At 55.2% G+C, this 21,607-nt stretch overlaps 1 protein-coding gene and 2 long non-coding RNA genes across 3 annotated transcripts in view; all 3 read left to right on the top strand.

The window, feature by feature from the left end:
• The window catches only part of LOC113840937 (latent-transforming growth factor beta-binding protein 4-like), a 187,013-nt gene that overhangs the window by 107,830 nt on the left and 57,576 nt on the right, over positions 1-21,607 (top strand). The gene's annotated exons all lie outside the window — the stretch shown is intronic.
• LOC140000115 (uncharacterized) lies at positions 12,325-12,892 on the top strand. The gene is made up of 3 exons (XR_011805401.1): positions 12,325-12,400; positions 12,543-12,671; positions 12,813-12,892. It is a non-coding gene; the product is annotated as an uncharacterized lncRNA (long non-coding RNA).
• LOC140000116 (uncharacterized) lies at positions 17,978-18,869 on the top strand. The gene is made up of 3 exons (XR_011805403.1): positions 17,978-18,079; positions 18,289-18,391; positions 18,604-18,869. It is a non-coding gene; the product is annotated as an uncharacterized lncRNA (long non-coding RNA).

The following is a 21,607-nucleotide window of genomic DNA, read 5'->3' as shown; positions in this document are numbered from 1 at the left end:
AGATCCGTAGGTCCCCGACTCCTCCTTCCAGCCCTTCCTGTAGACAGACGTCACATTTGCTAGTCGCCAGTTGACCGCAGCCTCCCCTGATAGCCACGACTGCTGATCAATGATGGTTGCAGGTTGGCAAGTGATTCTGCCAGCTCCCTCAGTAGTGACAGGTGGATCCAATTCTGCCCCATAGATGTGTGTATATCTAAGTGGAGTAGCAGTTCTCTAACTATTTCCTCCTGGATTATGAGTGTTTCATTCTGCTCCCTGTACCTATCTACCAGCTCTGGAGGCTGAGTACCAGGGGAACAACTGGTCTTGCTGCTAAAAACTGAGGCATTAACTGAAGGAATTAAGTACCTCAGCCTTTTCCTCATGTCTTCTATGGTTCTATGTCACTATCATTCCCCTCACATCCAATTCAGAATGGAGATGCTCCTTAATGCTCTTGTTATGTGTATATATATGTATATATATATATATATATATATATATATATATATAATTACTCTTTTTGTTAGTAATAGTCAGATAGAGCTCCAGTTAGGATTTGGCCATTCTGATTTTGTCCCTGCACAGCTTCAAGACATGGAGGACTGAGCTCCACACCAAACGAAAAAATGGATGGAAAAAAAGCACAGAAAAGGTGGAACGTGGCAGCTTTACATCCCCTGCCCTTACCTGAGTCTATGCTGTAATTCCGTTCAACTGCTTACTGCCGTATTCTCTAAAGCGTCCTGCAACTCCTGTTGCTGTTATCTTGTGAGAGACAGCACAATCAGGGTGAGTCATCTGCCTACAGAAATTAACAACTGACAGAATGGAGCATCTGTCCAGGAGAAGTTGGAGTGGCTGATGGGCCTGCCACAGGGACTGGCGTGTGCCTGCAGGAAAAGTCCCAGGGGTCGGAGACGTGTTGCCTGTGGCTTGTTAAGCACAGGTCAAGCCCCAGCACATTCCAGTAATTTGTGTCTCTTTGGAAATGCCAGGGTGATCACACGCAGTTTTCAAGCATTTCACAGTTTTTTCTAGGATTCTGCACATTCTCAGAGGTGAAGCTCCAAAGCACTGGAGGTGCCCACTGCTCTAGGTTCCTGCCCATATCCTCACACAGTCCCTGCCACTCCTAACTCTCCTGCCTCTGGAAAGATCTCTGGATGGCATGCTTAAGTAGTTGTTTAAAATTATACAAAACCTGAATCACATTTAGGAGATGGGACAACAGAAACATGCTGGTTCGGCCATCCCACGGATATTCAAAGCTTTCAAGAGCTATTGTAATTAGCCCGGAGGAGAAGAAGAAAGGGAGAGTGAAGAAGTGGGGAGAAACGTCCCCCACTGTCCACACCAGTTCCATCCCCCCACCTCCTGCCCCACCCTGCACAGGAGAAAAGGCAAAAAGTGTAAAATAATGTAACTATTAATAGTTTCTAAGAGATGAAGAGATGGTTCCCGAGGTACAGAGGTGGCAATAATTTTATCCTGTCATAAGTCAGTGTTATCCCATACATCAAAACAGTAACCTTAAACCAGCCCCCAGAATTGATGAACAGCATGACATGGAAGACAGACAGTTAGTGATGTGCTATACAACACAATTCTGAAAACAAGCACAACAGCCCCAAGATCAAAAAGATCAACATTGTGATCAGCAACTGTTAAAGCAACTGTTAAACTGATCTATTGCTTATAACAATTTACTTTTAAAATGCTCTGGTCCGATTTGTCATCTCAACCTTTGTGCTCCATGCTAGGCACCAAAAAGACTTGCAGTGGTTTGACCCAGGAGGCAGCTCAGCACTACAGATCTATTTATCCAATGCAATGAAGGAGAGAACTGGGAGAAAAAAAAAAAAAAAGAAAAAAAAAAAAAAGACACAAAAGGAGTAGGTTGTTATTGTTATTGTTACAGACACCAACAGAGTAAGGGCATGATATTTTTGTGTGCACATCAATGTGGGGGGGAGGATTGGGAGGGACCGTGGGTGGGGCAAAGGGTCACGGGGATCTGGGGCAGTCATGTGTATAAGAAGCTATGCTACGCAGCAATAAATTGGCACTTGAGCTAGACACGGTGTGTCTGTCTCTGGTGTCCCTGCTTGGGGAGCAGACGTCCAGGCAGCCAAGTGATGTTGTCTCTCGGGCTGGGGTAGCACGGAGAGAGACAACAATCAAAAGACAGGAAAGGTGGCGGTGATTAATTGAAAAGTGTTGGACCTAAGCATGACGTATATGGTATGGAATTAGGGGTGGATATTGTCCTAGTTTTGGCTGCGATAGAGTTCATTTTTCTTCCTAGTAGCTGGTATGTTGCTGCCTTTCGTATTTACAGAATCACAGAACAGTTTGGGTAGGAAAGGACCTTAAAGATCACATAATTCCAACTCTCCTGCCATGGGCAGAGACATCTTCCACTAGACCAGGTTGCTGAAAGCCCCATCCAACCTGGCCCTGCTTCCAGAGATGAGGCAGCCACAGCTTCTCTGGGCAGCCTGTTCCCGTGCCTAATCATTCTCTAAGTAAACAACTTTCTAATATCTAATCCGGATCTACCCTCTTGCAGTTTAAAACCATTACCCCTAGTTACTGCTGGCTCATATTCAGCTGACTATCTACCAATATCCCCAGGACCCCTTCTGCTGGGCGGCTTTCCACGCACTCTTCCCCCAGCTTGTGGCATTACATGGGGTTGTTGTGCCCAAGTGCAGGACCCGGCACTTTGCCTTGTTGAACTTCATCCAGTTGGCCTCAGCCCATGGGTGCAGCCTATCCATTTCCCCCTGCAGAGCCTTCCTACCCTCAAGGAGATCAACACTCTCTCTGAACTAGGTGTCATCTGCAAACTCACTGAGGGTGCACTTGATCCCCTTGTCCAGATCACTGATGGAGATATTGAAAAGAAGTGGCCCCAGTACTGGGCCCAGTGGGACACCACTAGTGACTGGCCTCCAGCTGCATTTAGCTCCATTCACCACAGCAATTTGGACCTGGCCACCCAGACAGTTTTCGACCCATTGATGCATACATCCATCCAGGCCTTGAGCCGCCAGTTCCTCTGGGAGAATGCTGTGGGAAATGGTTTCAAAAGCCTTACTGAGGTCTAGGTAGACCACGTCCACAGCCTTCCCCTTGTCCACTGAAAGCATAACCTTATCTTCAAAGGGGATCAGATTTGCCAAGCAGGACCTGGCGTTGATAAACTCATGATGACTGGGCCTGCTCACCTGCTTGTCCTGGAAGCGTTGCGTGATGGTACTCAAGACAATCTGCTCCATGAGCTTCCCCAGCACCAAGATCAGACTGACAGGCCTGTAGTTCCCCGGATCCTCCTTCCGGCCCTTCTTGTAGACAGACGTCACGTTTGCTAGTCACCGGGTGACTGGGACCTCCCCTGATAGCCAGGACTGCTGGTCAGTGATGGAAAGCAGCTTGGAGAGCACTTCAGCCAGCTCCCTCAGTAACAACGGGTGGATGCCATCTAGCCCCCTAGACTTGTGCACATCTGAGTGCAGTAGCAGTTTTCTCAACATTTCCTCATGAGAGCTTCATTCTGCTGAAGGTCCTTATCTACCAGCTCAGAGGGCTGAGTACTAGGGGAACAACTGGTCTTGCTGCTAAACACTGAGGTAAAGAATGCATTAAGTACCTCAGCCTTTTCCACATCTCTTCTAATTCTGTTTTCCCACATCCAATAAAGGATGAAGATTCTCTTTTCCCTCCCCTCCCCTCCCCTCCCCTCCCCTCTCCCCTCCCCTCCCCTCCCCTCCCCTCCCCTCCCCTCCCCTCCCCTCCCTTCCCCTCTGCTCTCCTTTCATTATAAAAACCTTTCTTATTGTCTCTGACAGCAATAGATAGATTGATCTCCACTAGGGTCTGGCCCTTCCAATTTTGTCCTTGCCCACCCTAACAACATTTAGGACACAGCTTCAGACAAAATGACAGCATACATGAGAAGCACAGAAAAGGTGGAATCTGGCAGCCTTCCATCCACCAGCCTTCTGTGAGTCTGTGCTGCAATTCTGTTCAACTGGTTACTCCTCTACAGTCCACAATATCTACTAACACCTCATTGATGCTATCTTGTGAGAGACAGCACAATCAGGGTGAGCCATCTTCCTGCAGAAATTAACAGATGAAAGAATGGAGCATCTGCCCAGGGGAACCTTGAGAAACTGCAGGATTTTGCCTACAGAAACCTCTTGACATTTACAAGAAGAAAAGCCTCATCCTGCACCAGAGGAAGAGGAACCCCACACATCAGGGCAGACTGGGACCCTGCTGAGTGAGCAGTGCCCAGGAGGAGGAGGGCCTGGGCACCACGAGGGATGCCATACGAGCTCACCAGGAGCTCACCAGGAACCAGGCCAACTTCCTACAGAGCTGCCTTATGAGGAGCATGGCCACCAAGAAAATGTAAGTTACCATGCTCGGCTCCGATCTGATGAGACACCACACAGCCAGCAGGGAAAGAGGTGCAGGTCTGTGAATCTCTTGGACAGCCTGGTGTGGAGAGGAGCAAGCACACTGGAAAGGCTGAAAGTCCCAACAGGCCTGAGGTCTGTGTGTCAATGGCTAGGGCTCTTGTCTCCGACAGCGAGGCCTATGAGGAGGCAGCTTCTTGTTAAAGCACCAGGGTCTCATTGCCTCCTCACCAGCCATGAACCAGGCAGGAGTCGTACCCTTCTCCTGCACTGGGCCATGGACATCCCCATCTCCTACTGCCCAGGAAGAGCCCTGAGCTCCTGTGTGAAGGGAAAGGATCTCCCTTCCCAGGAGCCTGGGGTCAAAGCCTGTTTTTCAATACATCAGTGTCACCTTCACATTTGTCTACCTGTCCTCACTGCCTCCAGTGTTCTGCTCTAATGAGCTCCAAGGGAGGCTGTGTCAGTGCCAGCAGAGTCCCCCCTCAGGGGGACACTGCAGGAAACTTGCATCTGCCTTGGATTTCTTGAGAGATTTCTTCAACTCACTCTCAGTGCCTGAGGTTCATGGGCTCATCGCCAAAGCCCCCAGAGGGCTGATTCCAATGCCTCTGCTGCTGATCTGGGCTGGGCTCCTGGGACAGGGAGAGCTCCTGGCAAGAGGGCCCTGGTGCAGAGAGACAGCTCTGCCCAGGAGCAGCTCCTCTGCACAGCGCAGAAGGGCTGGGGGCTCTGACCCCCATGGGGAGAGGAGAGGAGAGGAGAGAGGGGTTGGAGGCAGTTGGGAGTGGGAGGGTGCTGAGAGCTGCCTGCAGGAGAAACCTGCACAGCCCTTGACAAGGTAAGTCTCTGGCTGCAGGGCCATGCAGCTGCAGCTCCTGGAAGGGTCTCGTGCTGGGTCTTGTTTCTGGGAGGGCGGTGGGCAATGCAGTAGGCTGTGAGAGTCCTGCTGGATTGCACTGCGAGGTGAGGAAGTCTGGCAGAAGCCCCTTGGAGTGGCCTAAGCCAGGTGCCCCTGACACCCTAGAAGCCTCGAACACCCTGCTGGTGATGCAGGGCTCTCTGTCAGCTGCCCCATAGCTCCTGCTGCATGGAGGTGCCCCTTGGCAGGGCCCTGGTGGTGGCAGGGTGCTGCAGGGCAGCGCTGAGCACAGCCGCATGGGATGGGGTCTGTGAGCACAGGCGGGGGAAAGAAGAGTTTGGCCAAGATCAGCAGGAACAGAGTGGCCAAGAATCCTCTAGGTACAGCATGTTGTGTGCCTGGGATACTGGAATACCCCAGCGTGTGGATATTCACCTGTCTGTGGGGTGTTTTCCTGGGCTTCAGGCTGCTCTCCAGCAGGATGCAGCTCTCTCGTGGCATCCTTGTGGCATCCAGGCGTCCCAAGGAGAAGACACCTCCTTGCTAAGGCCATGTCCGTGCTGCTGGATGTCTGTCTGTGGGCAGCTGGAGTGAGGCCTCGGCAGCCCTGGCTAGGGGGGAAGAGCTGAGATCCTGCTCAGGCCCCCAGGGCCAAGGTAAGGATTCTGTCCAGCCTCACTCGGACTGGGGCTTCTCTGCTCTCAGCTGTCTCCGTTTTTTTCTCAGCGTAACACGAGTATGATCGGTGTCCTAAGCATTACAGGGGGAATTATAAGAAAATACAGCAAATAAAATCTCTCTTGCTCTACAGTGTGGTCGGATGAGTTGTTTGCAAAAAGACTGCATGGCTCATTGATCTGACAAGTGGACTGCACTTGAGTTTCCCCCATGGTCCTGCTTCCCTCCTGCTGCACAGCAGGAAGGACTCCTCTGGAGCCCACAGCAGCCCCTGCTCCCAGTGTCACACGCAGCCAGCACCACCCAGAGCTCAAGCAAGAGAGCTGCAGAAAGCTGCGGGCTTTCCAGGAGATGAAATAGGTTTTCCTCATTGAAGTCTGTTCTATTTTTTTTTTCTCCTCTTCAAAGATACCTGTGTCCAAAGTCAGCAAATGCCCAACAGCAGCTCTGTGAGCGAGTTCCTCCTGCTGGCATTCGCAGACATGCGCGAGCTGCGGCTCCTGCACTTCGTGCTCTTCCTGGCCATCTCCCTGGCTGCCCTCCTGGGCAACGGCCTCATCCTCACCGCCGTAGCCTGCGACCACCGCCTCCACACCCCCATGTACTTCTTCCTCCTCAACCTCGCCCTTCTCGACCTGGGCTGCATCTCCACCACTCTGCCCAAAGGCATGGCCAATGCCCTCTGGGACACCAGGGCCATCTCTTACCACGGGTGTGCTGCACAGGTCTTCTTTTTTGTCTTCTTGGTTGGAGCAGAGTATTCCCTCCTCACCGTCATGGCCTACGACCGCTACGTTGCCATCTGCAAGCCCCTGCACTACGGGAGCCTCCTGGGCAGCAGAGCTTGTGCCCAGATGGCAGCAGCTGCCTGGGGCAGTGGCTTTCTCAGTGCTGTCCTGCACACAGCCAATACATTTTCCCTGTCCCTCTGCCTTGGAAACGCAGTGGCCCAGTTCTTCTGTGAGATCCCCCAGATCCTCAAGCTCTCCTGCTCCGATGCCTACCTCAGGGAAGTTGCTGTACTCTTATTTACTCTTTCTTTAATCTTTGCTTGTTTTGTTTTCATTATGTTGTCCTATATACGGATTTTCAGGGCTGTGCTGAGGATTCCCTCTGAGAAGGACCAGCACAAAGCCTTTTCCACGTGCCTCCCTCATCTGGTTGTGGTCTCTCTGACTGTCAGCACTGGCATGTTTGCCTACCTGAAGCCCCCCTCCATCTCCTCTCCATCCCTGGACCTGTTGGTGGCCGCTCTATTCTCGGTGGTGGCTCCAGCAGTGAACCCCTTCATCTACAGCATGAGGAACAAGGACCTCAAGAATGCCTTGTGGAAACTGATGACTTGATTTGCTTCGGAAACAATAATTTCACAGTCTGTTTCTGCAGATTACTCAGAATATCACTTACACAGAACAACCTATATTCCCTTTTTTGTTGTTTCTGTGTGTGTGAGTGTGTATTTTTAGTACTGGTATTACTTAGTTTTGTGTTTTGTTTTGTTTTGTTTTGTTTTGTTTTGTTTTGTTTTGTTTTGTTTTTCAGGTTAGGTTGCCCAATAAAATGTCATTTTTGTCCCACTCCCAATTCTGTACGTGTGTTTAGTGTATGTACTGAGTCTCTGTCCATGTGGAATTATGGTCTCTGTGAACTTTTAACGAAATAAAACAGCCTACACTGCCTTCTTTGTCTGATGTCCTTCCTCTGAGACCTGGTCTGGCTCTGCTGGGGCAGTGCCCATTTGCAGAGGAAAAGAGTCCCATTCCAGCAGCACAGCCAGGGAGCACCAGCGCTTGGGGCATGCCAAGCTGCTCTCTTGCCTCTGCCGCCCTCTCCTGCTGGTGGGGCCAGGCCCGGCTGCTCCTGGAGCTTGGTGCCAGTGCTGTTGTGGGGCTGTGCTGGGACTGCTGGCAGGTTAATGTTTCTTGCAGAGGGAATTAGCATCTGCCAGCAGAGTCCAGGGTATTGGCCGGAGCAGCATGAGCTCATAAAACAGGTGGAGCCCGCAGAGCATGAGCCTGTGCAAGGTGAATTTAGCAGAGCTCAAGTGCTCAAGCTGCTGCCAACAGGCAGAGGAGAGCTCTGCAGCCCCAGGACACGCAGTAGCCCCAGCAAAGGAGGCTGGTGACTGATTCCTTGCAGCCTTGGGCAATGACAGTGACCCCATGAGCTGGGTCTGCCTCCCAGCCTGCCCAGCATGGCCCTGCAGAGTGTCCCCGTGCCCTGGGCACCACAGCCCCCTTGCTCTGCAGAGCAGCACCGCCAGCTCGGGCTGGGGCAGGGGCTGGGAGGGCGCTTCCCAGAGTGTCTTCTAGGCCAGCTTCAGGCACACAACATCTGCATGTCAGAGTGATCTTTGCTGTGTGCAAGGAGCTGAGAGACCAACAACAGTCATGGGGCTGGAACATTGCCTGCAAGGTCCCACCTGCCCTAGCACCTCCCAGAACTGGCACGGAACTGGTTCACATGCATCAGAGGGTCTGGGAGCCCAGCAGCAGTGCCATGGGCTTGAAGGATCACAATCAGATCACTTCTACCTGGGCAGGTCCTAGGCCAAAAAGGGGGTGTTTTGTAGGTATGATATTATGAGGCGGTGGTGCCTCAGAAATTCTAAGTCCAGCAGGAAGTGAATGGCTGTTAAATGGCCTTTGAGGTGGCTTCTTGGAGAAATAGCTGGCAGCTCATCCCTTGACTCCCGGCTGGGATCTATGCCATTAGGCTCATATCTGCAAAAGTACCTGAAAGGCAAGCAGAAGGCACTTGCTGTGCCTGTAGTTTGTGAGATCCGCTCTTTCCGAGTACCTGGTAGGCCCCATAAAGGAAGAGGTCTTGGATAGGGCTTGTCATGTCAGAGGTGTCAGCTTTTGCCTGAAGTCATCCTTCAGGACTGCTTTCAGTTTTCAACACAGAGGGGGCCACTGCCTCCAAGATGCCTGGGGTAAACTGAACCATGCACGAGGGCCTGGAAAAAGTCACCCTGGCTGCATAGGAGCCATTCTATATCCAAAAGCTGGAGGCAGGAAACAAATTTTTAGCGTGGTACGGAGCTGCAGGGCACATTGTGCAGGGTGTTCCTGCAGCCTTTATGTTCTTTTCCATCCTGGCTTCGGTGCTGCGTCTGTCTTAAGAAAGGAGTAGCCAACAGAGGTAAGACAGACACTGTGAGATCATGAAAGCCATCAGAAAACTACCCCTAAGAAGATGACTGATATGGGGAGGTCAGAAGAAGCCTGGCCAGGAGAAATGTGAGATTTGGGAGAGAGTAGAGGCCAGCAGGAATCAATGATTTCTGGGAGGCTAGAAGGTTCAGGCAATGTTGATTCTGCTGTAGCACTGACTTAAAAGAGTCATGTAAAGACCTTGTCCTATTTTAACCAGCAACATTAATCCTTAAACCTAAATGCTACTGTACACACTGTCAGGAATCCACTACTCTAATGCCTGACCTCAACGCATCCCTTGAAGCCAAAATTCATCACATAGCCCCTTCCCCTTGTTTTTACTCTCTTAATCACTCTGATCCCTGACCTTAACACTAGCATTAAAATGCTCTTTTTAACCCTAGGAAACTGCCTGAGAGACCTAAACAAAACCCTAAACCACAAAGCTTGTCCATACCCTAAACACAGACCTGATACCCACATAAGAATACCAAAACATTCCCATTCAAACTTTGCTTAATCTTTAACCCAGTAAGGTGGGCCCTAGTCCCTAGTCATATACATGAACACCTAACACCCAAAACCCCTGTTCCTGTGCATTAACCTCCTCACCTTCAGCCCCTCTACTAAGCCTTAACTTTAGGCCCGTCATCCCTTGGGACAGGGCAGGAACCATGAGGTTGCTCTGCAGTCATGGCACTCAAAGCTGAATGTGAGGGGCCATGGATCTCATCAGATTGTGGGCCACAAGGAGGAGACAGGGGAGAATGCTCTGATGAGCTCAGCTCTGCCTCAGGAAGTCCTGCACCAGCAGGAGCAATGTGACTGTGGCAGTGACTGTAAGGTCACTTCTGTCCCTGCAGAAGATAGGGCAGCAGCAGGAACATGTCACAGAAAGGGACTGAGAGGTCACTTCTGTCTGTAGGTGGCAGGTCACCCTTGACTTAGAGCTGGGATCGGTACTTTTCGGCTGACATCTGCCAGTGGCCCTGGTAGGCCAGCAAAAGGCACCTGGCTGGCATGCTGACTGTGGGATCCCCTCTGCCTACATACCCAGGAGGACCCATGCAGAAAGAAGGCCCACATATGGGTTGTCCTGTCCCTTCTGCTTGAGTCCATGACTGGACAGCAGCAGGCCCATGGCTTGGAAGATGCTGGTGCGGTGACTTCTGTCTGGTTGGCTGACAGGCCGCAAGGAGCCTGATGGATTGGGATGCCTACTTTAGGAGGGGGTTCCACCCTGATGGAGCTTTCTTTTGTAGTAGAAAAGAGTAGGAGAGAAAAAACTGCCACAAAGTGCACTTTGGAATGTTGGTGCTGGCCACGAGGAGGAAGAACTGTCCCTCAGAGTGTTGTGCTGCGTTGCCAGAGGTCACCCAAAGAGCGTCTGTGATCAGAGCATGGCTTTGTGTGAGAAGGAGCAGCTGGGGAGGGTTGATGAGACACTGGTGAAATGATGGAAATGCTGGCATGAGAGCAAGGTGGTGAACAGAGACGGGTGTCTACAGTCCTCAAAGAAATAGGTGAAAGTCATCAAAGTCAACAAAGTGCTCTGCCGGGCACTGCCCAGCCCAGCCCGGCCCCTGCCCACCTCTCCCCACCACCCTGCCCTCTCTCCAGCCCAGCCCAGCCCAGCAGCCCAGGCTGGGCTGGCCCCAGGGCAATGCCCTCCACAGGCTGCTGCAGGGCTCTGGGCACGGCCACCCCAGCCCCAGCCCCTCACAAGGCACCGCAGCTGCTGGGACAAAGTGTGGTGGTTTCACTCAGGTGGGCAGCCGAGCTCCACCACAACCGCTCTCTCACTGCCCCTCTCCTCAAAGAGGAAGGGGGAGAAAATACAACACAGAGAACTCGAGGTTTGAGATGAGAAAGGTTTAATTAAATGGAAAGGGAATGGGGAGGAAAAAAAAAAAAGAAACAAAAGAAACAATCAGTCCGCGCGGGAGCACGGAGAGAGGGAAAAAAAATTATTCTCTACTTCCCATCAACGAGCGGTGTTCAGCCACGTCCTGGGAAGCAGGGCCTGAGGGTCCGAGCCACGGCTGCGCTCGCGTCAGGCAGCACCCTGGGGTGTCACCAAGTGACGTCACAATGGGTGCCCACCCAGCCCAGGCGCGTGTCACAGTGGCACCCATTGTGACGTCACTTGGTGACACCCCAGGGCTCCGCCTTATAAGAGCGCAGCCGTGGCTCGGACCCTCAGTGTCGGTGCACGGCAGTGACGGACAGGGCAGGAGCACAGGGCCTTCGAGGAGTCCCCGAGCATAGCCCACGTCCCACAATGCCGCAACCGCCCGCCCGGAGGAGATGCCGGTTTCTCCTTGTGAGCTCTCCCACTCCAAAGGCTGCTTCTGAAGGGGATGAGGAGGGAGGCATGCCCCCCAGGCAGCCCAGGCTGGCCTGGCAGGAGACCTGGTCTTCTAGGGGCAGCAACCGGCCAGCAGAGGACAGCTTGCTGGCAGTGGAAAGAACCCCAGTCGAGGCCTTTTTCCCGGAAGAGGACAGCAGCCTGGCAGAGGCCATTTTGCTGGCAGAGGCCATTGCTCAGGCAGCGGGCAGCAGCCAGGTAGAGGAGAGCCAGGACGCCGTACAGTGGCTGGATCCCAGTGAGTCAGGGTCTTCGGGATGGGGTGGGGAGGGTTGGGGACACAGAGACCCCTGCCTGACTCCAGGACTCCTTCCCTGGGTAAAGCGGCGCTTGGGCTGACGGGGCCGAGCTTCCTCCGCAGCACCACAGAATGCCAGGACGCTTTGGGCTGGGGGGGACCTCGGCGATCACGATGCTTCCCCCCAGCCCAGGCTGCCCAAAGCCCACCCAGCCTGGCCGTGGGCAGTGCCAGGGAGGGGGCACCGCAGCCTGCGCCAAGGCCTCACTGCCCTGGGCGTGAAGGAGAGAAATCCCTGCCTGTCCGAAAGAAACCTGCCCTCTTTGAGGTTAAGGCCGTCACCCCTTGTCCTGTCGCTGCAGTCCATGATGAAGATCCCCCCCCAGCTTTCCTGGAGGCCCCTTTGGGCACGGGGAGGCCGCAGCGAGGTCCCCCCGCAGCCTTCTCCAGGCTCCACAAGCCCAGCTCCCTCAGCCTCTCTTCCCAGCGGAGCTGCTGCAGCCTCTGGGCATCCCCGCGGCCTCCCCACGGCCTTCTGGGGCTGGGGCCCTTCCTCTCCTCACCCCTGCATTCAGCCCCTCGCTGCAGCACTCTTTGCTTTCCTCCTTTCCAGGTAAGGCATGGAAACTGTGCAGAGACAAGGCCGTGGAATTCATCAGGGCGTATGTCAGAGGCACAGAAAAGGTAATGGCAGCCGCTTGCATCACAGCTGTGCTCCTGGCGCTGCCCTCCAGGGGTCCCACACAGCCCCAGACCCCTCAAGGCTTTGGTCCTGCTGGCCATGGGTGTCCCCCTAATGCTCTGTTGGTGTCTTTGTGGCTGCCAGGACGACGAGGAGCAGAAGATGCTGTTCCTCAGCAAAATCTGCGATCTGTGCACATGTGTCACAGAGAGGGGTGTGCCAATGAACTTGCATGACTTCTGCAGCAAACATAAGCTGGTGGAGAACATCATGGTGAGAGGATGCGCAGCGGGTTGGGGAAGGGGCAAGGCCCCCCGGCACCAGCCCCCTGGGAGGCGAGGGCTGTGGCAGCGCTGGCTCTGCTGCTGCTGGGTGCCGGCGGCTCCAAGGTCTCATCCTGCTTGTGCTCTGCAGGCGCTGCTGGAAAAGGAGCCCATGGACAGCTTGCGCACAGCATTCCGGCAGAAGGCCATGGAGACTGTCGCCCTCCTCAGGTGCGTGCCCAGCCCCTGGTGGCAATGTCCTGGTGGCCCTGAAGCTGGCAGGGAGGCTGCCCGTCCCTCCCAGGGATGCCTGGCCAAGGTCCGTGTCCTCCTTCATAAGCCTCGAGGCACTGCGTCCAACAGGCTCCTCTCTCTCTCTCCTTCAGCAACACCATACCGACAGCACTGCGTGGCAAAAAGAAGAGACTCCTGCTTGTGTGCTGCAAGAGCATCTTCTTTCTGCCTCCCGTGTCAGATGTGCCAGAGACAGGAGTGCTCTACACCGAGGTATGTGCTGGGTGAGGTACCGGCACCCCCAGTCCTGCTGAGCTGCTGCCTTGCTTCCCCGTGCTGACACAACCAGAGACCAGTGCAGGGCCGGGGCCCAGATTTGCTTTCCCAGCCTCACCCCTTCCCCTTCCCCGACCTGATCTTGTGCTGCAGGAGGTCTGCACACAGCAGCTTTTTAGCCCCAAAGCCACCCCTGAACTCCAGAGGGGCTCAGAGCCAGCTCCTGGGGGTGAGGAGGGCCACAGAAATAATTCGATGCTCTTCTGTCCTCCCTGCAGACTATGAAAGCCATGGACACCATGCTGGAGGCCTTCGTACGCAACTGTCCCAACACCAGTTTCAGCACAGAGTTGGAGAATATGTTGAAGGTTTGGCATTTGCAAAGAATTTCCAAAGAATCCTCTCAGGTCTCATTTGCAGACCACTGTCAACCCAGCAACTTCTCTCCTCGCAGGCGCTTCTGCACTTTGCACACTCCAAAAACCCAGCTGTGCGTGAGAGAGCTGTGAGGATGATTGAGAGGCTGAGTGCTTTCATCCTCTTGTATTTTGAGGCCGAGGTAAGGCACAAGGAACCCTCCACCCTTTCCTGCATCCCAGAGCATCCTGCCACTCAGGGGTGCCTGTGAGGCAAGCCTCGATGCACATGAGTGCCTCAGAACCGTGAATCGAGGGTCTTCGTCCCTCCTTCGCCCCTGCTCTTCCCTTCCCAGGCCGTGCTCTCTCAGGGACCGGCTCTGCCTCCACTAAGCCCTTTGTCTCTCCTCCCTTCCTCACCCAGATCACAGATGACTATGAAAACTATAGCGATGATGAACCCACAGAGCCCTACATCCCCATCCTGGGACAGCTGCTGGGCATCCTCTTCATTTTCACCAGTGACAAAGATTCCATCAGATTCACAGCTTTAGAAACTCTTTCTCACATATACAAAATCATCAGAAAAGGAAGAGGTAAGAAGGTGTGGTGGGCAGCGTCCGTCTGCACACAAACATCTACTGATTTGTCTACTTGTTTTCCCCGAGTTTAGTGGGGACTGTTAGTGTTAGGTTAGAGGTTGGACTCGATGATCTTGAGGTCTCTTCCAACCTAGAAATTCTGTGATTCTGTGAGTATTGTGAAGGATTGTTTTTGTGCTTGGTGGAGGCTGCTCACGGAATTCTGCCAGGTTCCCTGGCCTCCTCTGCTCCTCACAGCAGCTTCCCGCAGCATTCTGGCTATCGTTTTCCGCAGAAGCTAGACGCTCACCTGCCGTCCAGGAGCAGTTCTCTGCTGCTGTCCTTCCCAACCCTCCCCAGATCACCTACCACGCTGTTTTGTGGTGTCCCCCAGTCTAAGCCATCAATCGATGAGCACTTCCCAAACGGCATCTTCCCCGAAGAGTGAACAGCAGAGCCAGCCGTGCATCACCAGGGATGGTGACGCCCTCCAGAATGCTCCCTGACTGTTTGCTCCCTGCCGTCTTAAAGGCAGGTGTCAGGGGGCTTCCTGCACATCCTGACCCCGAGCAGAAGGGGGTCTGTGACACGCTGCTACCCCCACGGCACCCAACGCCATTGCTTCTCTTCCTTCTGCATCATCCCTGAGGTCCCTCTTGCTCCCAGCACTCCTCACCTTGTGCTTTACATCCCTGCCCACCACTCTCCTCGCCGTGGGTCCGAGCCTCCCTCCTCAGCCATTCCTAGTGAAAGTGCTTTTCACCATTTGGCAAGCTTGTTGGCAAAGATGCTCTTCCCTACTGACTCTTCGCTGTTTCCCCCTGTTTAGAATGCATATTGAGAGCGGACATGGTAAATTATGCAGTGAGACACAAGAAATTGGAGTATGCAAAACTTCCATTTTCTATACCATCAACTCCGTGTGAAATTGCCAAGGTAATGAGCTCTGGCCTTGCTGGGGATCTTGTCCGCAGCATCAGCAGGCATCTCGTGTGAGCAAAGGGGTCCAGAACCGGTGGGGCTGGCACGGCCTCACTCGCCCTGCTGAGAGGGTTCCTCTTGTCCCCAGGCTGGGGCTATGCGAAGGCTGCTCCCCTGTGTCCCGGCAGCAGCTCCAGCCCTCCTGGCCACCAGCAAGCCCTGGTTACCTGCAGGGCCAGCACTCTGGCCCCATATGCCCCATCCTCACCCCTTCCCCCGAGGGCCCTCTCTCCAGAGCTGCCCTTGCTGCTCAGCTAAGCAGCACCCTTGGGACACTCAGTGAGGCATGTCTTTGCTTCTCCTTCTTCCCACAGGGGTTTGGAGGATACCTCTTCCCTGATGAGAGGCTGGACATCATCCTCACAGCCCTTGAAGCTTTACAAGACTCCAGCATCCATGACAAGCAGGGGGCCTGCAGCGTGCTGGACGCAGCCTTGGAGGACCCTTTCTACTGGCTGACAGATGTAAGTGGCCTGTGGCCATGGCCCTGCCCTTGAGCTCTTCCAGGCGTGGTTCCTCTCTCCTTCCCTGCCTCCCTCCCTGCCTCCCTCGCACATTGGGGTCTCTTGGGCTCCAGAAGCCACCTGAAGCCAGCAGAGAGCAATGGAAGGGGCCAAAGTTTGAGTGGCAGCTGTGGCAATGGCTGCGGTCTGCTGGCAACACCATTCCCACTTTGTCCCCCAAGGTGCCAACGATCCTGGAGTGCATCAGGAGAAACCTGGGCAGCATCCACACGGCATCGGCGCGGCAGTGCCTGGACTCCCTGCTTCTCCAGATGACCAACATGATGCCCAGGGACGAAGCCAAGAACTTGCTGCAGTTCTCTCCGCCACGTGACAGGTCCTGGCCTTAGCATCCTTGAGGGCTTGTTCCGCGTCGGGAGATGCACCTGGAGACTCTCTGCTTGCCACACCAATGGCAAAGGGCAGGACATCCCCAAGGAGCACAGCCCTCCTTCCCACCAATGTGTTCCAGCCCTACTGGGCCAGCCAGGGCTGCAGCAGCCCAGCTGTCCAAGGCAGCCCAGAGTCCCCCTGCCCCCAGGGAACACCAGCTCAGCCCCCTCCTGCCTGCCCAGGCTGGGCCCTCAGTGCTCCCCAAGTCACAGGGGCTGCAGGACAGCCTGGGTCCTCTGGGGCTGGCCCAGTTTGTGGCCCTGCGGCTGAGGCAGCCTCACTGACAGAGTCTTCTGGGCTTGCAGCACTGACCTGGCCATGTGGGAGGTGATCCTGGCCATGCTGCAGACCTTGAAGAGGGTTTTAAGCATCATGATGGAAGACTTGCCGCTGCGCAACTGGTGCACCGCAGTCACCAAAGACACCTGCATCCGTCGCTTGGCTGTGAGTTCCCAGATGAAACCTTGCTCCCAGCAGGGCTACGTGTGCCCCTTCAGGCACACAGGCACAGACCTGTGCCCATCTACCCCCAAACTGCCAGCTCCCGCAGGACGTACGGACACATGGTCCCTGGGGCCGGCAAGCCCCCGTAGCTCCCCGCGCCTGGTGCCTCTTTGGTGCCAGCTGGCGCTGCCCCATCCCTGCCCAAAGGTGGGAGAAGAAGAGGCTGCAGGGAGCCCTGCAGGCCCTGCCAGGCCCTCACTGCCCTTTCTTGCAGATGCTGGCCCAGAATCACATTTCTGAGGAGGACTTTGGTAACCCAGTGCACCTCCAGAGCTACCTGAGGCACCCAAGACCAATGATGCGCTTTTTGGTTCTGAAAGGGCTCTGCACCGTGTCAGAGAGCCCTGAGAAGGTGAGCGGGCCATCGTCAAGCAAAGCCATGTTGGCAGCCTGGGGCTTTGCTCTTCTGCCCTCCCGTCCCTCCCCGCTGCCAGGAAGCAAGGCAGGAGGCTGGTGCTCAGGAACCAGAGCCCTTTGCCCAGGGTGGTCTCTCACTGCCTCACGGAAGGGAAATGGTGTCTTTCCTACAGGCAAGGAAAATTCAGGTCTTGCTGCCAGACATTGTGGAGGCCCTGCAGGACACCAACACATATGTGGTGCTGAAGGCCCTGCCTGTGCTGAGAAACGTGATGGCTCATGTGGAGAGGAGGGAGGCCAGTGGCCCGGCTCTGCAGCTGGCTGAGAAGCTCCTGCCACTCTTTGACCACGTAAGTGTGCTGCGGGAGCCTGAGCCCTCAGCTGGGCCCCCTGTAACGAGGGCTGCCCTTCAGCCCGGCCCTGTGGGCAGCACTCAGGCAGGGCCTTCCCAGTCTCCTCGTCAGCCCAGGCGCTGGGGAGCTCTGCTTGGGCATGGCTGGTGCGGCTGGTGGCGAAAGTGGGGTGGCTGGCGGGCAGCCTGCGATGGCAACCGATTGCGTTGCCCTTCACGGGCACCAGGCCTTGCAGCTGCCCCTGAGCAGCTCCTCTGGGAAGGATCCAGCGCTGAAGCATCTCACAGTGCTGGGAGCTCCCTTCACATCGGCCACGCTAATGCTGAAATTCCTCCTGTCCTCCTCCCTGCCAGGCGTCCAGCCATGTGCGGGTGCACTCCATCTGCCTCTTCCAAGCCGTGGTGGAGGCTGTGCTGCGGCAAAGGAAGAAGGAAATGAAGGGGACAGTTCACAGGAGCCTTCTCCCACTCTACTTTCACATGAGAGACCAGAGTGAGAGCGTAGCAAAGGTACAGATCTCAGAGCTGAGCAGTTATGTGGGCAAGGGTGTGCTGATGCCACAGGGTTGCTCTGGGGGATCTCTGGCCGGCAGCATGAGCTGCCTCCGATGGTGGCAGTCCCGTGGCCTTGCCTTGGCCACTGAACCCAGTGCACGCTGCCCCCCACCACAGCCTCCCATAACGCGCTGGGAAAGGCTCGCAGCCCTGCCAAGAGGAGGGGACAGAGGGTCTCCTTCCCAAGGCTGTGGTCCCATCTCCCAACCTCTGCTGCTCCGCAGGCCTCTGGGGAAGCTCTCGCCGTGGCTGCAAATTTTCTGCGACGCAAGGAGCTCAAGCGCTTCGTCCAGACAAAACAGACATGGAGGATTGGAGAGTGCTTGGTAAGGACCCATCTTGGTTTGCTCCAGCTGGGCAAACGCGCCCGGCCAGAGCCCGCTGCCTGCAGCCGCATCCTCGCTCCCTTCCTGCCAGCACAGAGCCCCAGGGGGCTCTTCTGCAGGCCCCTCTGACCTCCCTGCCCCCAGGATGCTGGAGGAGACCCTGGAGAGGGTGTGCAAGCCCCGTGACCCTGCGTTCTCTCTCTCTCCAGCTGCAGCAGGACAGAGGCAGAGTAGAAGAATACCTGCAGCAGAGCCAGCCCTACCTGAAGGCCACTCAGACCCTTTTGCGACTTGAGGCCGTCAGATTCATTGGTGAGCCCAGCCCCTGGGTCCCTCTTGGGGCAGCCTTTGGCAGCCCCAGGCACTGCCCCGGCAGTGAGGCACAGCCCTGTTGCCCCCAGAGCCCCCCGACTGGGCCCTTGCTCCAGGGTGCAGGAGGGGGCACAGCCTGCCTGGCTAGGCCAGGGGCTGTGCTGCTGGGAGCGTGCTGGGGAGCGGGGCTCTGATGGGATCTCTGTGTCTAGGTCTTGCTGCGCGCTACTGCAAGGACCAGAGCGAGGAGAAGCTGGAGGAAATCCTCAGAGGTGAGTGAGGGCAGTGGGGGGTGTGCTAGGGCTGGGGGGACAGCGGCAGAGGCCCCCGTGCCTTGCCCTGCTCCAGGGAAATGCTTCGGGGCGGAGGAGCAATGCAGCCATAGGAACGAGGGAGAGGAGACGGGGTAGCCTGTGGTGTCAGGGAATGGCCTCCCAGCCTGGAGCTGGGCAGTGCCGCTGAAAGGGTTGAGTGTCCCTGAGGAAGAGTCAGGGGAAAGGGCAGTAAGGCTGACAGAAGGTGGGAGCCTGTTGTAGAGCACGCAACCAGGACGAAGAGGGAGATGAGACAGCCTACAAGCAGCTAGGAGCAGGGTCACGATTGCTAGCCCTTGCTCTCATGGGGAAGCACAATAGCGAGAGGAAAGAGTCCAGGAGATTCCTGGAGTGTGTGAATCCTCCCAAGGGATGGAGGCAGGTGGTGAGGGAACGAGCTTGTGAAGGTGCCCCACTTGACCTGTGGTGCGCAGGTGGGGAAGGACTGGTGGCTGCATTTGGGACCTTGCTGAGCAGCAGCTTTCAACGGATTCCTTTGTCCCTCCTGCTCCTCCTGGCCTGGGGAAGAGTCGAGTGGGGCTGGCATGCTCTGCAGGGGATGCCTGGGGATCTCTGCAAGGAGTGGGTTTTCATCTCTGCTCTTCTTTCTTTTGCAGTCCTCCGGCCTTCATATAAAGACCCGGAACCCATGGTCCGTTCCCTGGCATTTCAAACCATCCTGATCCTGACGTCAAGGCATAAGGCAATGTCAGGACGGAGATTTCCACTGCCGTGTTGCCGCTAGCCCCGCAGCAGTCCTCAAAAGAGCAATATATATTTTAATAGAACTAGGTTGTTGTCTCGTTATTCCAGCAGCTCCTTCACAGTGACTCGGTGCCATGACGCTGAGCTAACTTGGAGGCCACCAAGGACCCTGAGAAGTTCCCTGTGTTCCCCTGAGAAGGCAACTTCCTTGTGAGGGGAACAGAGGGCCCTATTTGTTAGCCTGACCCTACCCGTAGGGAAGTCTGCTGCCTCCCTGGGGCTAGGGTCATGGACGTTGCCAGAAAGCTTCCCAACCTGGTTTTCCCCTCTGATTACTATCGTCTTTTGATAGTCCAGGCCGGCAGTGATAATACTGAAGATAGAAGCCTGAAGACTATCAAGCGGGACTTTAGGGGACTGGGACGGGTAGTGGATGGAGTGGGAGTTCAGGTGGTGTTTTTGTCCACCCCTACAGTGGCAGGGAGGGGTACAGAGAGGACTCACGACTCACTGGGATCCAGCAACTGCAACTCCTTCTTGCTGTCCTCTGTCAAACCTCTGTTCTCTACCACTAAGCTGTCCTCTGCTGGTCTCCTGTCCTCTGCCAGGCTGCTGTCCTCTACCGGGCTGCTGCCCTTTGACAGCAAGCTGTCCTCTGCTGGGCTTCTGTCCTCTGCCGGCAAAATGTCCTCTACCGGGGTGCTGTCCTCTGCCAGCAAGCTGTCCTCTGCTGGCCGGTTGCTGCCCTCAGAAGACCAGGTCTCCTGCCAGGCCAGCCTGGGCTGCCTGGGGGGCATGCCTCCCTCCTCATCAGATTCAGAAGGAGCCTCTGGAGTGGGAGAGTTCTCAAATAGAAAACGGAGGCTCCTTCGGGCAGGCGTGGGCTATGCTCGGGGACTCCTCGAAGGCCCAGTGCTCCTGCCCTGTCCGTCACTGCCGTGCACCGACGCTGAGGGTCCGAGTCACAGCTGCAGTCATATAAGGCGGACCCCTGGGGTGTCACCAAGGGAGGTCACCAAGGGTCCCATGTGACACGTGCCTGGGCTGGATGGGCCCCACCGGGCGCTGTAAGTTCGTGGGCGACACCAAGCTGGGCAAGGGGATCTGGACAGGCTGGATCAACGGGCCGCATCCAGCTGCGTGGCATTCAAGGCCAAATGCTGGGTTCCACACTTGGAATCATACAATATCCTGAGTTGGAAGGGGGCAGACCTGAAGGGATGAAAGACACGGTCTCCCGATGCCTCTTGAGCAGAAGGCCTTTATTGCCATTTTTCTCTGCTACATATACTTTCCCCGTAACCACTTGCGCTGTCCACGCGCCCGAATCAGTCATACAATTCATTAGAGACCCTCAGCCACGCGCCTCAAGCCAGCCAGCAATTGACCACTGCGCAAAGCTCATCTTTAATGCTGTAGCCAAGTTAATTTATCTCCACCTTGTTCAAGTTTTTGTTACTAATGCCTAGTAAAAAAAGGGGCTTTAGGGCTTTGGGGCGACTACTTAAAGGATCGGGGCACAGGTTGTGTTTGCCTCTGTCCTTCCGATAGGGGGGATCGATGCTGACAAGCAGACTCCACATTAACACGTAGCTTCGGGACTGGTGCAACTGGTAGAACTTTGGGCTTGCTGATCATGGGAGGGTCTATGTGACACTGGCCTGCTACCACCAGATGAGATGCGCCTCCCTGTAGTGGTTTTACCTGGCAAGGTTTTGGTAGCACGGGGCCATAGGAGTGGCTTTTGTGAGAAGGATCTGGAAGCTGCCCCATGTTTGCTAAGGGCCCCTCTGCTGACCAGAGCTGAGCCAATAAGTCACAGAATCACAGAATCACAGAATTTCTAGGTTGGAAGAGACCTCAAGATCATCGAGTCCAACCTCTGACCTAACGCCAACAGTCCCCACTAAACCATATCCCTAAGCTCTACATCTAAACGTCTTTTAAAGACTTCCAGGGATGGTGACTCCACCACTTCCCTGGGCAGCCTGTTCGAGTGCCTAACAACCCTTTCGGTAAAGAAGTTCTTCCTAAGATCCAACCTAAAACTCCCCTGGCGCAACTTTAGCCCATTCCCCCTCGTCCTGTCACCAGGCACGTGGGAGAACAGGCCAACCCCCACCTCACTACAGCCTCCTTTAAGGTATCTGTAGAGAGCGATAAGGTCGCCCCTGAGCCTCCTCTTCTGCAGGCTGAA

The sequence above is a fragment of the Anas platyrhynchos genome, chromosome 33 (assembly GCF_047663525.1).
Source record: "Anas platyrhynchos isolate ZD024472 breed Pekin duck chromosome 33, IASCAAS_PekinDuck_T2T, whole genome shotgun sequence".
NCBI lineage: Eukaryota > Metazoa > Chordata > Aves > Anseriformes > Anatidae > Anas > Anas platyrhynchos.
Note: the sequence above shows the minus strand (reverse complement) of the source record. Positions and strands in the feature narration are given on the sequence as shown.